This window comes from Hyaena hyaena, unplaced genomic scaffold (genome assembly GCF_003009895.1).
Source record: "Hyaena hyaena isolate Hyena2069 unplaced genomic scaffold, ASM300989v1 scaffold_2174, whole genome shotgun sequence".
Taxonomy (NCBI): Eukaryota; Metazoa; Chordata; class Mammalia; order Carnivora; family Hyaenidae; genus Hyaena; species Hyaena hyaena.
Window position 1 is genome coordinate 33,884 of NW_024082815.1, and position 12,189 is coordinate 46,072.

Here is a 12,189-nt window from a genome sequence, read left to right on the forward strand (position 1 = left end):
ATCCAATATAACTGGTGTCTTTATAAGAAGAAGAGATTTGGACAGACATAGAGAAGTCAAAGTGAAGATACAGGGAGAAGATCACATCTACAGGCTAGGCTAAGAGTCCTAACAGATGTTTCCTCATGGCTCTCAGAAGAAATCAACTCTATCAAAACATCTATCTTGGATTTCTAGCCTCTGTAACTGTGAGAAAATGTGGTGGTTTTTTGTTTGTTTGTTTGTTTGTTTTTTGTCATTTAAGCCCAATCTGTGGTACTTTTTTTGGGCACCCATATTTAGCAAACAGTACAAGTATATTACTCAGAAAGGATTTGCTGAGTAAAGTATGTATATATGTCCAACTTTAGTGACATTTTCTAAAGTTATTGTATAAATAGACATTTCGTCTAGTCATATACAAACAGTCCGTGAGACCTACTACTTCTTTAATATTTGTATTTTTTTTTCATTAATCCTTTCTGGTTTGGTATAAAGGGGTATTTCATGGTTGTATTTTGCATTCCAGTGATTGTTGCTGTTGAGCATACTGTCCTAAGTTTATTAGCCATTTGGACATCTTCTTTGATACTAAACTTCTCTCCATTATGGTGTACTCATCCACATATCTTAAATTTAAGGAATTTTTGAATTCAGCTGCTTTTCTTGTCTGAGCTGTAATCTCTTTATAATCCAGCCTGTTGTCAGCTGCACAGCTTATTCTTTGCCAAAGGCTCTCCTGTGGGAAAGGCAAAAAAAGTCCTAATCACTTTTGGTTATGTTTTATCTTTGACATCACCCCTTCACTGTATTATGTTTTCTCCCTAAACCAGATAGTCACTATTGATCCTTTCTTGGTATTTTCCATTGAATTCTACCATGCTGTACACCATAACCATGCATTTCACTCTCATTAAACTATTCATAATCCCTTGCATAAAATGTGTCTTTCTCTAGTGTTGCAATCTGCAAAGCTTTTCTTTGAATTGTGGTCACTGATCTTCTCTTTCCAGTTACAAAAGATTTGCAGGATTTTAAATATCCTGCTGCATTCAGACTTTTAAAGAATCGAATCATTATTATTATTTGAGTTAAGTCTACTAAATAACTTAAAGATGTCTGTGGTGTGAAACAAATGGTTTTCTTCAAGAGCTCTTGGCTTAAATCTTTATAAATAAGCAAATCCTCATTTGAAGGTTTTGGTATAGATATAATGGGTTAAAAATGAGGTGTAAAAGCAAAGATTTGTCACTCATAAATTATTAAATAGCTTATACTTAATAATATTTATAATATATTGAAACCATTTTTTAATGTCATGGCAAACACTTAAGAAGGGTAGTCTAATGGGGAGGGATCCCTGGCTGGCTTATTTGCTAGAGCATGTGACTCTTGATTTAGGGGTCTTGAGTTTGATCCCCATGTTGGGTAGAGAGATTACTTAAAAAAAATAAAATCTTAAAAAAAATAGAAAAGCAGTCTTGCTCTTGAGGGTATCCGTTCAAAATGAGACTATACACTCTAGACACAAAACACCTGAGTAAAGCAAATGGAGTCTAATTTCAAAGCAGTACCATATTTTAAAAATTATATTTTTGTATTCATAATGAATAATTCATCATTATTACACTGGTATTAAATAACATACTAGGTGATATCCAAGCATTACTTACCTTGTTTTTCTTTGCTTACCCTTTCTGGACTCTGAAATGTATCATTGGGAATTGTCTAAATACTTTACAGATTTTTACTTTCTTTTTCCACTTAGTTGTTTCCTATAAGGAGTGTTTTGATTTGCTTTCTGATATAAACTTGTTACTTTTTATAAAACACCTAACTAACTTGTTTTTTAAAATGTTATTTTAACTAGAGAGATGTTTAGAAAACCAGGGTGTGTGTATGTATGTATGTTTCTTTCTTGCTTGCTTGCTCTCTCTCTTTCTCTCTCTCTCTCTCTTTCTGTCTCTCTCTCTCTCTTTTGGGCATAGATACTGCTTTGAAAACAGAAACTGAAATTTGTTTATGGACATTTTTTTAAAAATATTTTTAATGTTTATTTACTTTTGAGAGAGAGTCAGAGAAACAGACAGAGTATGAGTTGGGGAAGGGCAGAGAGAGGGAGACACAGAATCCAATGCAGGCTCCAGGCCCTGAGCTGTCAATACAGAGCCTGACGTGGTGCTCGAACTCACAAACTCAGTGGTTTAACCGACTGAGCCACCCACATGCCCCTGGACATTTTTAATGATGAACAATTAGTATTTCCATGTACATGTAACTACAGTTTTATTGCTGTCCCTTCATGTCCTCTTCTCAACTATTTCCTTGTATTGGTAATGGTGTAAAAAGTTATTATGATGAACAAATTTAATAAAAACAAAATGTACCTAATGAACTTTATAAATGGCATATGCAATCTTTCTCTCAATATGTAATATTATATGTAAGTGTATAAGGAAAGGAGTTTCTTATTAGACCACATCACCCATTCAGTCTACCTGCTCAAGGATGAGAACAATTGAAATTGTCCAGATTTGGAAATACTGGGTAAAATGTTGTGCTTAATGGAGTCAAATTGGTGTATGGTGGCTTCTGTTATGTTTATCTCTGTTGCTCTGCTAAAATAGCAGGTATTTTGCTGTATGAAGTTCTGAAAGTTCCTAGTAAGAGAGTTACAGCAGGACACCTCAGGGTGTTAAAGGAAATGCTCATCTTATTTCACAATTAAATATAATTCCATGGTAACACCTCTTGTTTTGCAACTGGGCATTGTTAGAAACTGATTATTAACCATGGAATACCAAGTAACCAGACTTGATTTGCCCTTTAATAACTGGAGTTTTTATAATCCACAAAGTGATAAGTTTCAGTGAAGATAGTGGTACCCAATCTTAAAGAGGAAGTAGTAGTATATTGGACCTGAATGGTTATGAAAACTCAAGTAAATTACATGAGCAAGTTTCACATATTTCCACAGTAATTATTTCTACCACATTGCCATTCCTCCTTCAATCGATTTTTATATTCTCATGGGAAGTTTGCTATGATCAGGTAAAGAGTAAAAGAAATGGTATATTAGTTTCCTTGTGCTTAGTAGCATAAAACAACACAGAATTATTATCTTACAGTTCTGGAGGTCAAAAGTCCAAAATGGTTCTCACTGGGAGAGAAATCAGGGCCTCATCAGGGCTGCATTTCCTTTGGAGGTTCTAGGCAAGGTGGTGTTTCTTTGCCCTTGCTAGGTCCTAGAGGTTTCCTGTATTCCTTGGTTTATGGACCCCTGCACCTTTTTCAAAGCCAGAAAAGCAGCATTGTGTCTTCACATCTCTTTCAGACTCTGATGGTCCTGCCTCACTTTTCTCTCAGAAGGATTACATTGTGATTACATTGGACATCAAAGGTACTTTCCTCACCTCAAGGTTTGCTGATTAGCAAATATAATTCTATCTGCAACTTTAATTCTCTCCTGCCATGTAACAATATATTCCAAGATTCAAAGTATTAGTATGTGGGCAGACCTTTTGGGACCATTATTTTCTCTAACACAGGCTTTGCTCAGTCTTCTGGTGCCAGTCAGATGTAGATCACCAACATAATATAGTCATTTCCAAGTACAGTCCTTAAAGATTTTGGGTAAGAGTACCCTCCCCATAAACAGAGTTTCATGCAGTATATTTGGTTGTCACTTAATATGGATATAGAAAGAACCAGATGTATAGCTACATATATACATATACATACATACATATATATAAACAGTGGCTAATAATTTTGCTATATGATCATTGATTTGAAAATTACAAGACTAGGAGCGCCTGGGTGGCTTGGTCAGTTAAGCGTCTGACTTCACTTTAGGTCATGATCTCATGGTTCATGGTTCGAGCCCCGCGTCGGGCTCTGTGCTGGCAGCTAGCTCAGAGTCTGCAGCCTGTCTTCAGATTTTGTGCCTCCCTCTCTCTCTAACCCTGTCCTGCTTATGCTGTCTCTATCTCTCTCTCAAAAATAAATAAGACATTAAAAAAAAGAAAAATAAAAGAAAATTACAAGACAGGAGACTGGGTAACACATTGGTCAGAGGAAGATATATGTAGATGAATCTTTCAAAATTGGCAGAGGATGATAATGCTTATGCCTAAAATAATTATAAATTACTTTATTCAGTGCAGATGATGCAATCATTAATTATGCAATCATCATTACCCAGACACATTGGTACTTTCTCAGTGGACTCTGTGTACAAAGTGGAAAGTCGTCATGGTAGCAGAGATGGAAGTTACTCATGAGCTCAACAATACAGATTACCTCTCACCAAGTCTGACTAATTTAATGCATTGCTAAATATCTAACCAATGTACTTCTCACAGTAACATTAAATTTTGAAATAACTCTTTTACAGTGGGGGAACCAGTCTGGTAACTTATATCAGGTAGATTATATTGTATCTATTAAGACATAGAAAATGCAGCAGAATCTCAAGCCCATTCAAGACCTACTGTTGAATATCTGCATTATAACAAACTCCCCATGGGATACATACTTTAAGTTGGAGAAGTTGTGTCCAACAGAATATTTATAAGTAAGTTGTCATTTCACCATATGGGTGACACACATTAATGATCTGCACCCTGGAGCACATTGAGTGATATGATATCGTGGATACAAAACAAATAAAAAACAAACATTTTTTTAAACACACAATGAAGCTCCAAGGGGCCAATCTGACGGATTCTTATGATCGCAATGAAAGTGATGATGATAATGAGATCTTTTCAAAGTTTAATGTAAATGCATATCATCTGGAAATTTTGTTTGAATTCAGTAGTCTGGAATAGAACCTGAAGTTGATAATTTTTAAAAGCTTCCAAGTAATATCACTGTCTATATTCCAAAAGGCATACTTTGAACAGCAAGCATGATGGTGGTAAAATGCTGATGATTTCAGTTATGGGAACATGGAGATCTAACTTGCCATAGTGCATAACAAATTTTGTGCTTTATTAATATACTTTCTCATGATTCAAACAAATATTTGCTCATGATGTAAAAAGAAACTCATAATAAAATAGTTTACAATTGTTATCAGTGATTTTTAAAAATCATTATGGAAATGTTACTATAATCAGCATATATTAAACTCATGTCAGAAAATCACCATTCTAACTGGGTTTATTCATGGAAACAATGATGAGCTTATCCTCACATTAATTAAGCACAATAGCCTACATAATTCAATATTGACAAGAATTAACCATGCAAAAACAGGAAAAGGGCAAAGCTATAAATTTAGCTTATCTATCCAAGCCCTGTCCTCATATAAATGCTGTTACACTATTGAACTATTTTAGCTTTGATATTTCACCTCAGTTATGTGGACTTCTTATACCAATTTGTCCATTTTATTGAGTAAATATTTTATGCTTTTGGGACTTAGGGACAATAAATTATCATATTGTGTTGTTCATTTTCCTGACAGTAATTCCTTAATTGGGGTTTGTTCTTGGAAAATAGTCTACCATCAAGAACCAGAGCATCAGAGGCTATTTAGAAAATTGCATTTCTGAGCAGTGCTTCTTAACTTTACAAAAACCTAACAAAAATGTAATGGCTATAATACTCTGGACTCTCTATTAGAGCAGAGTTTTAGTGAACCCATAAATAGACCATTTTAATGGGTTTATTCCAAAATATAATAAATTACTAGGAAACTGCTATATTACAGAGACAAATATCAGAAAGATTTTTTCAGTGAATCAAATAATTAGCCAATTAAAAATTAAACTAAACATCTAAACTAAACATTTGATTATAAATCAAAATCTGTATAAGTCCCTATATTCCAAAAATTATTTTGTTCATAGTAATTATCAATACCCAAGAAAACAAAGACAAAGAATACTTTTTGACCATTTCTTTTTAAAGAGAAGCTGTTGAGAAATAAACATTTAAATAGTAATACCAGCTTGGAATTAATGTCACAATAATAGTAAGAGTTCAGAGAAATAAGAAACAGCTATGGGCCAAAACCATTAGGGAAGAAGATTAGACTCAATTAAACTTTAATAAAAAAAAAGAAAGTAGATTTTGCTGGGTAAAGAATGTGGAGTGTGTGTGTGCATGTGTGTGTGTGTGGTGTGTGTGTGTGTGTGCATTTCAAATGGAGAGAGCATTGAAATCCTAGTGTATTCTGTATTTGGGGCTAAATGCTCGGCATATAATGAGTAATAAGATCTTAATCCACTAATTCAGGCACAGTGATTTATAATATATTATGGTAAAGAAATTGTTATGATGGAGCCAATGAACAAGATATAGTCGAGCTGTGAGTCATTGTGTCTATTAAGTAGAAGGAATTCAATGTAGTTATATATTAATGTATAAAATATTGGCTAAAATGAAATGTTAATACATAAATATTAGGGAATAAAGTAGGCATGATTGGTAGGGGTCAGATTTTAGAGGGTATATTACAGTTTGTTTTCTTTTTCTCTTGCATCTTTTTTTCCCCTCTTTTCAGGATAAGAAATCTTATGAAGAATTATTCTGAGATGTGTTTGGCTGTGTGTGTTAAAAAACAATGTAAGATTTACCATATTAACCAGTTTTAACTATATGATTCAGTAGTGTTATGTATATTCATGTTATTATGAAACAAATCTTCAGAACTTTTTGTCTTGCATAATTGAAACTTAATATTTACTGAGTAGCAGCTCCCCTTTCTCCCCCTTCCATAGACCCTGGAAGCCACCATTCTATTTTGTTCCTATGAATTTGACTATTTCAGGTACCTTATATAAGTGAAATCATGGAATGTGTGTTATATTGTGACTGGCTTCTTTCACTTGGCATAATGTCCTTCAGGTTCATTCATATTTTCTTCCTCTTTTTTAAAGCTGTGTAACATTCCATTGTATGTATTACCATATTTTCTTTATCCATTAATCTGCTAATGGATATTTAGGTTGTTTTTACGTCTTGGCTATTGTGAATAACGTTGCAATGAAAATGAAAATGCAAGTATCTCTCTGAGATTTTGTTTTGAATTCTTTTGGATGTATACCCTAAGGTGGAATTGCTTAAGAATATGATAGCTCTATTTTTAAGTTTGAAGAGTCTCCGTATTGTTTGCCATATCAGTTGCAACATTTTACAATTCCATCAACAGTGCACAAGGATTTTTTTCTTTTCTTTTTTTTTTTTTTAATTTATTTTTGAGACAGAGAGAGAGCGCGCGTGAGCAGGGGAGGGTCAGAGAGAGAGGGAGACACAGAATCTGAAGCAGGCTCCAGGCTCTGAGCTAGCTGTCAGCACAGAGCCAGACCCTGGGCTCGAACCCACAAACCGTGAGATCATGACCTGAGCCGAAGTTGGTCGCTTAACGACGGACCCACGCAGGCGCCCCACAAGGATTCTGATTTCTTTACATCCCTTCTAACAGTTGTTATTTTCTCTTTATCCTTCTTTTCTCTCTCTCTCCCTCCCTCCTTTCTCTCTTTCTCTCCCTCCCTCCCTTTCTAACTTCCCTTCCCTTTAGTTCCCCTTTCCTTGTTTCCCTTCCCTTCTTCCCCTTCCTCTTTTCCCCTCTCCCCTTCCCTTCATTTCACTAATCATCCCAATGAGCACAGATGGTATTTCATTGTGGTTTTGATTTCCCTAACGATTAATGATGATGATTATCTTTTCATGTGCTTATTGGTCATTTGTAAATCATCTGTGGAGAAATTTCAAGTCCTTTGAACATTTTTTAATTAAGCTATTGATTTTTAAATTGTTGAGTTGTAAGTGTTCTTTATTCCAGATATTAACCTTTAATCAAATATAGGAATCATAAATATTTTGTCTCATTCTGTAAGGTGCCTTTTCATTCTGTTGTTTGTATATCTTGATATGCTAGGATATGACATTTATATGGTAGCTCAACTCCTGTATACAAAGGAAATAACAATGTGTAGGAAATATCTTGTAATTATACTGCACGATTAACCACTGTATAGCTATCCATTACTCCAGAGCAATGATGTTCAAAAGTTTACATACAGAGAAAGATCTTGAAAAATAAAGATTTTGATTAAGTTTGGGTTTTTTTAATGTTTTATTTATTTCTGAGAGAGAGAGAGAGAGAGAGAGGGAGCGTGAGCAGGGGATGGTCAGAGAGAGAAGGAGACACAGAATCTGAAACAGGCTCCAGGCTCTGAGATAGTTGTCAGCACAGAGCCCAATGCGGGGCTAGAACCCACTAACCGTGAGATCATGACCTGAGCCAAAGTCAGATGCTTAACCGACTGAGCCACCCAGGTGCCCCATGATTTTGATTAAGCTTGTTAAGCTTGACTGAGTTCCTGCATTTTTAGCAAGCTCTCAGATGATGCCAATGCAGTTAATCATAGAACCATACTTTGAATAACAGTACTATAAAATATTTGACTTAAATTTTTATTCCTATTAATTTTAATATTGTGAATGAAAATGATAATTAAAAGCATAATTTTAAGTTCTATAGCCTTCTTCTGTCTGCCATCTGCTATCTTCTTCTATCTTCTGTGTGCTATCAGTTTATGGATTAAAAGACATTCATATTTCAACTTGGGCTTGAAGATGAGAGCGCCAACATCTAACTCCATAGTGAAGATGGTGTGTTGGTGAATGATGTGTTCACTCATCATATAATTCTCTGCAGATTTATCTAAATTGTGTGTATCACTAGACCATTCTTTTTCATTGCTGAGTGGTATTCTATGGTATGTGTGAGCCACAGTTTATTTAATATTCAGCTATTGAAGTACATCTGAGCTGATAATAGTTTTAGTTAGAAGCAAACTTCTAAAAACATTTCCATATAGATTTTTGTGTGAACATAAGCTTTTTCTAGGATAAATGTCCAAGAGTGAAATTGCTGATTTTTGTAGTAAATAAATGTTTAGTTTTCTCAGAAACTGCCAAACTATTTTTCACAATATAAAATTTTCAGGCTTTATATTTTTATATTCCTACTGACAGTGTATGAATGATCCACTTTCTCTACATCCTGGACAGTATTTGGTGTTGTCATTCCTTTTTATTTGGCTATCCTGATAGTGGTGTGTTGATATCGTCTGTAGTTTTAATTTGAATTTCTTAAATGGCTAATGATGTTGTACACCGTTTCATAAGTTTACTTGCCATTTGTATAACCACTTTAATGAAAAGTCTGTTCTTGTCTTTTGCTCATTTTCTAATTGGGTTATTTTAGCTGTGTAGTTTTGAGAGTTCTTTATGTATTTGAGATTCTGGTCCTATGTCAGATTTGTAACTTGCAAATATTTTTTCTACTTTACATGGATTTCTGTAAAGCAAAACTTTATAATTTTTATGAGGTCTAATATATCAGGTTTTTATTTATTTTTTTTACTATTTTTATTTATTTCTAGGAGAGAGAGAGAGAGACAGCGTGAGCAGGGGAGGGTCAGAGAGAGAGGGAGTCACAGACTGAAACAGGCTCCAGGCTCTGAGCTGGCAGTCAGCACAGAGCCCGACGTGGGGCTCGAACCCACGAACCGTGAGATCATGACCTAAGCGAAAGTCGGACGCTTAACCGACTAAGCCACCCAGGCACCCCTATCAGGTTTTTATTTTATGGATTGTGCATTTGATGTCAGATTTAAAAACTTTAGTCATAGATGCCAGTGTTATCATATACTCTACCCTCCAAAAGGTTTTATAGCTGTACATTTTATATTTATCTTTATAACCCATTTTGAATACATTTTTGTATAGGATACAAGATTTAGTTTGAGGGTTTTATTTATTTTTGCTTTTTATTTTTTTAATTTTTATTTATTATTTTATTTATTTATTGTTTTTTTATTTTTTATTTATTTTTTACCTATGAATGTCCAATTTTTCCAGCACAATTTGTTGAAAAGGCTAACCTCCCTCAAATGAAATCCTTTTGTTAGTTTGTGAAACATCAGCTGAGTATATTTGTGTGTCTTTTATGTGTTGTTTTCCATTGATATGGAAACCCTAACCCTTCACCAATACCTTATTTTCTCAATTGCTATACATATAAAGTAAGCTTTAATTTCCTATATAGTGACTCTTTTCACTATTTATTTATTTATTTATTTCAGATCCTGTGAATTTCCATAAAAACTGTAAAATAAGCTTATAAATGGATACAAAAATCTTATGGGATTTTGGTAGGGATTAGATTAAATCTATAATCAATCTAGAAAGTACTGTCACTTTTCCTATGTTGAATCTTTCCATACATAAACATGGTTTACTCTCCTTTTTCTTAGGTCTTTTTTTCTTTTATTAACATTTTATAATTCACACATAGAGACTCTGTACATGTTTTGCCAAGTATAAACTTAAGTATTTCTTTTCTTTGGCATGATTAAAAATAACATTTTATCAATGTATAGAAATGTGATTCATTTTTCTGTGTCCCTTTTATATTCTGCAGTTTAGCTGACCTCACTTATTAATTTTAGGCACTTTTTTTTTACTATTAATTTTTTATGTAGACTGTCACACCATCTGCAAATTGAGAGTTTTGTTTTGTTTTTCCTTACCTATCACCATGGCTTGTATTTCTTCATTTGGCTTTATTTCTATGGCTAGATATTTAGTACTTTGTTCAATAAGATTGGTGAGAGCAGGCATTCTTGTTTTGTCCTCAATCTTTAGAAGGTATCATTCAGTCATTCATCATTAAATACAATATCAGCTGTAGATAGCCTTTATTAAGTTGAGGAAATTCCATTAGTTTTTAGTTTTCTGTGCATTTTCTTTTTTCTTTTGTAAAGTAGGCTTCATGCCCAACGCTGAGCCTAACGCAGGGTTTGAACACAGCACTTTGAGATCAACATCGAGACCTGAGCTGAAATCAAAAGGTAGCCATTCAACTGACTAAGCCACTTAGGCACCCCATAGCTTTCTGGGCATTTTCAGTGTGAATGTGTGTTGAATTTTGTGAAATGCTTTTTCTATGTCAGTTGATACTGTTATTGATAGGGTAGGATTGCATTGATTTATTTTCAAATATTAAATAAGCCTTGCTTGCTTTTAATAAATTTCACTTTGTTGTGTTGTATAATTTTTTTATATATTTTGGGTTTGGTTTGCTTACATTTTGTTGAAAATTTTTGTGTCTCTTTTTATGAGAGATACTTGCCTAGCATTTTCTTTTTTCTTCCTCCTTCTCTCTCTTCCTTCTCTCTCTCTCTCTCTCTTTCTTTCTTGTTTTATTTCCATGGTTTTGATATCAAGGAGCTACTAGCATCATTAAATACCTGGATTTTTTTCATCTTCAATATTCTGGAAGATATTGTTTAAGAATTAGTGTTAATTCTTTTTGCTTTTTGGTTTGGAAACTTTTTACTGATCTATCTTTAAGCTCACTGCTTCTTTTTTTGGCTTTGTTGAGTCTACCGATGAGTTCATTAAAAGCATTCTTTATTTGTGTTGTAGTATTTCTGTAGTGTTTCTGGATATGTCTATTACTCTAGATTTCTAGGTAGCAGTTTTCCCTACAACCTCAGTTCTCTGATGCATCCAAGATGGTGGGACTTCTAGATACTTTCCAGGTCAAAATCAAGTTCTTATTTTTTTAATCTGAATTTTAAAAATTGGTAATAAAATATATAATTTATTCATTTTTAATATATCCTCTAATTATTTTTGAGTAGATATAGGATAGACAGGTTTTTTTTTTAATTTTTTAAAAATGTTTTATTTATTTCTAGGAGAGAGAGAGAGAGAGAGACAGCGTCAGAGAGAGAGGCAGTCACAGACTGAAACAGGCTCCAGGCTCTGAGCTGGCAGTCAGCACAGAGCCCGACGCGGGGCTCGAACCCACAAGCCGCGAGATCATGACCTAAGTGAAAATCGGATGCTTAACCCACTAAGCCACCCAGGCGCCCCTGGATAGACAGTTTTATTCAGACAAAAAGTTTGATAGGAATGTCATAGGAAATACAACATGAATAATCACTGTAAGCTTTCAAAATAATTCAATCAGCCAGATGCTCAGAACCAATCCAAAAATTGTTTTCTGAACTTTCTCAAAACTAACAATAACCTAGTACAATGTTTAGTTAAATATTATATAATACCATCTGCTTCATGTGTGTGCTAATTTATAAATTTCTTGGAAGGTGAGATATGTTTAGACATTTTGTATATCACTTAAAATAACCAAATATTACCAAACACATTGTATGTTCCATA

At 34.0% G+C, this 12,189-nt stretch overlaps 1 pseudogene; it reads right to left on the bottom strand.

Annotated features, from left to right (window-relative positions):
• The window catches only part of LOC120227323, a 32,000-nt pseudogene extending 21,377 nt beyond the window's left edge, over positions 1-10,623 (bottom strand).
• Positions 10,624-12,189: the final 1,566 nt, after the last annotated feature.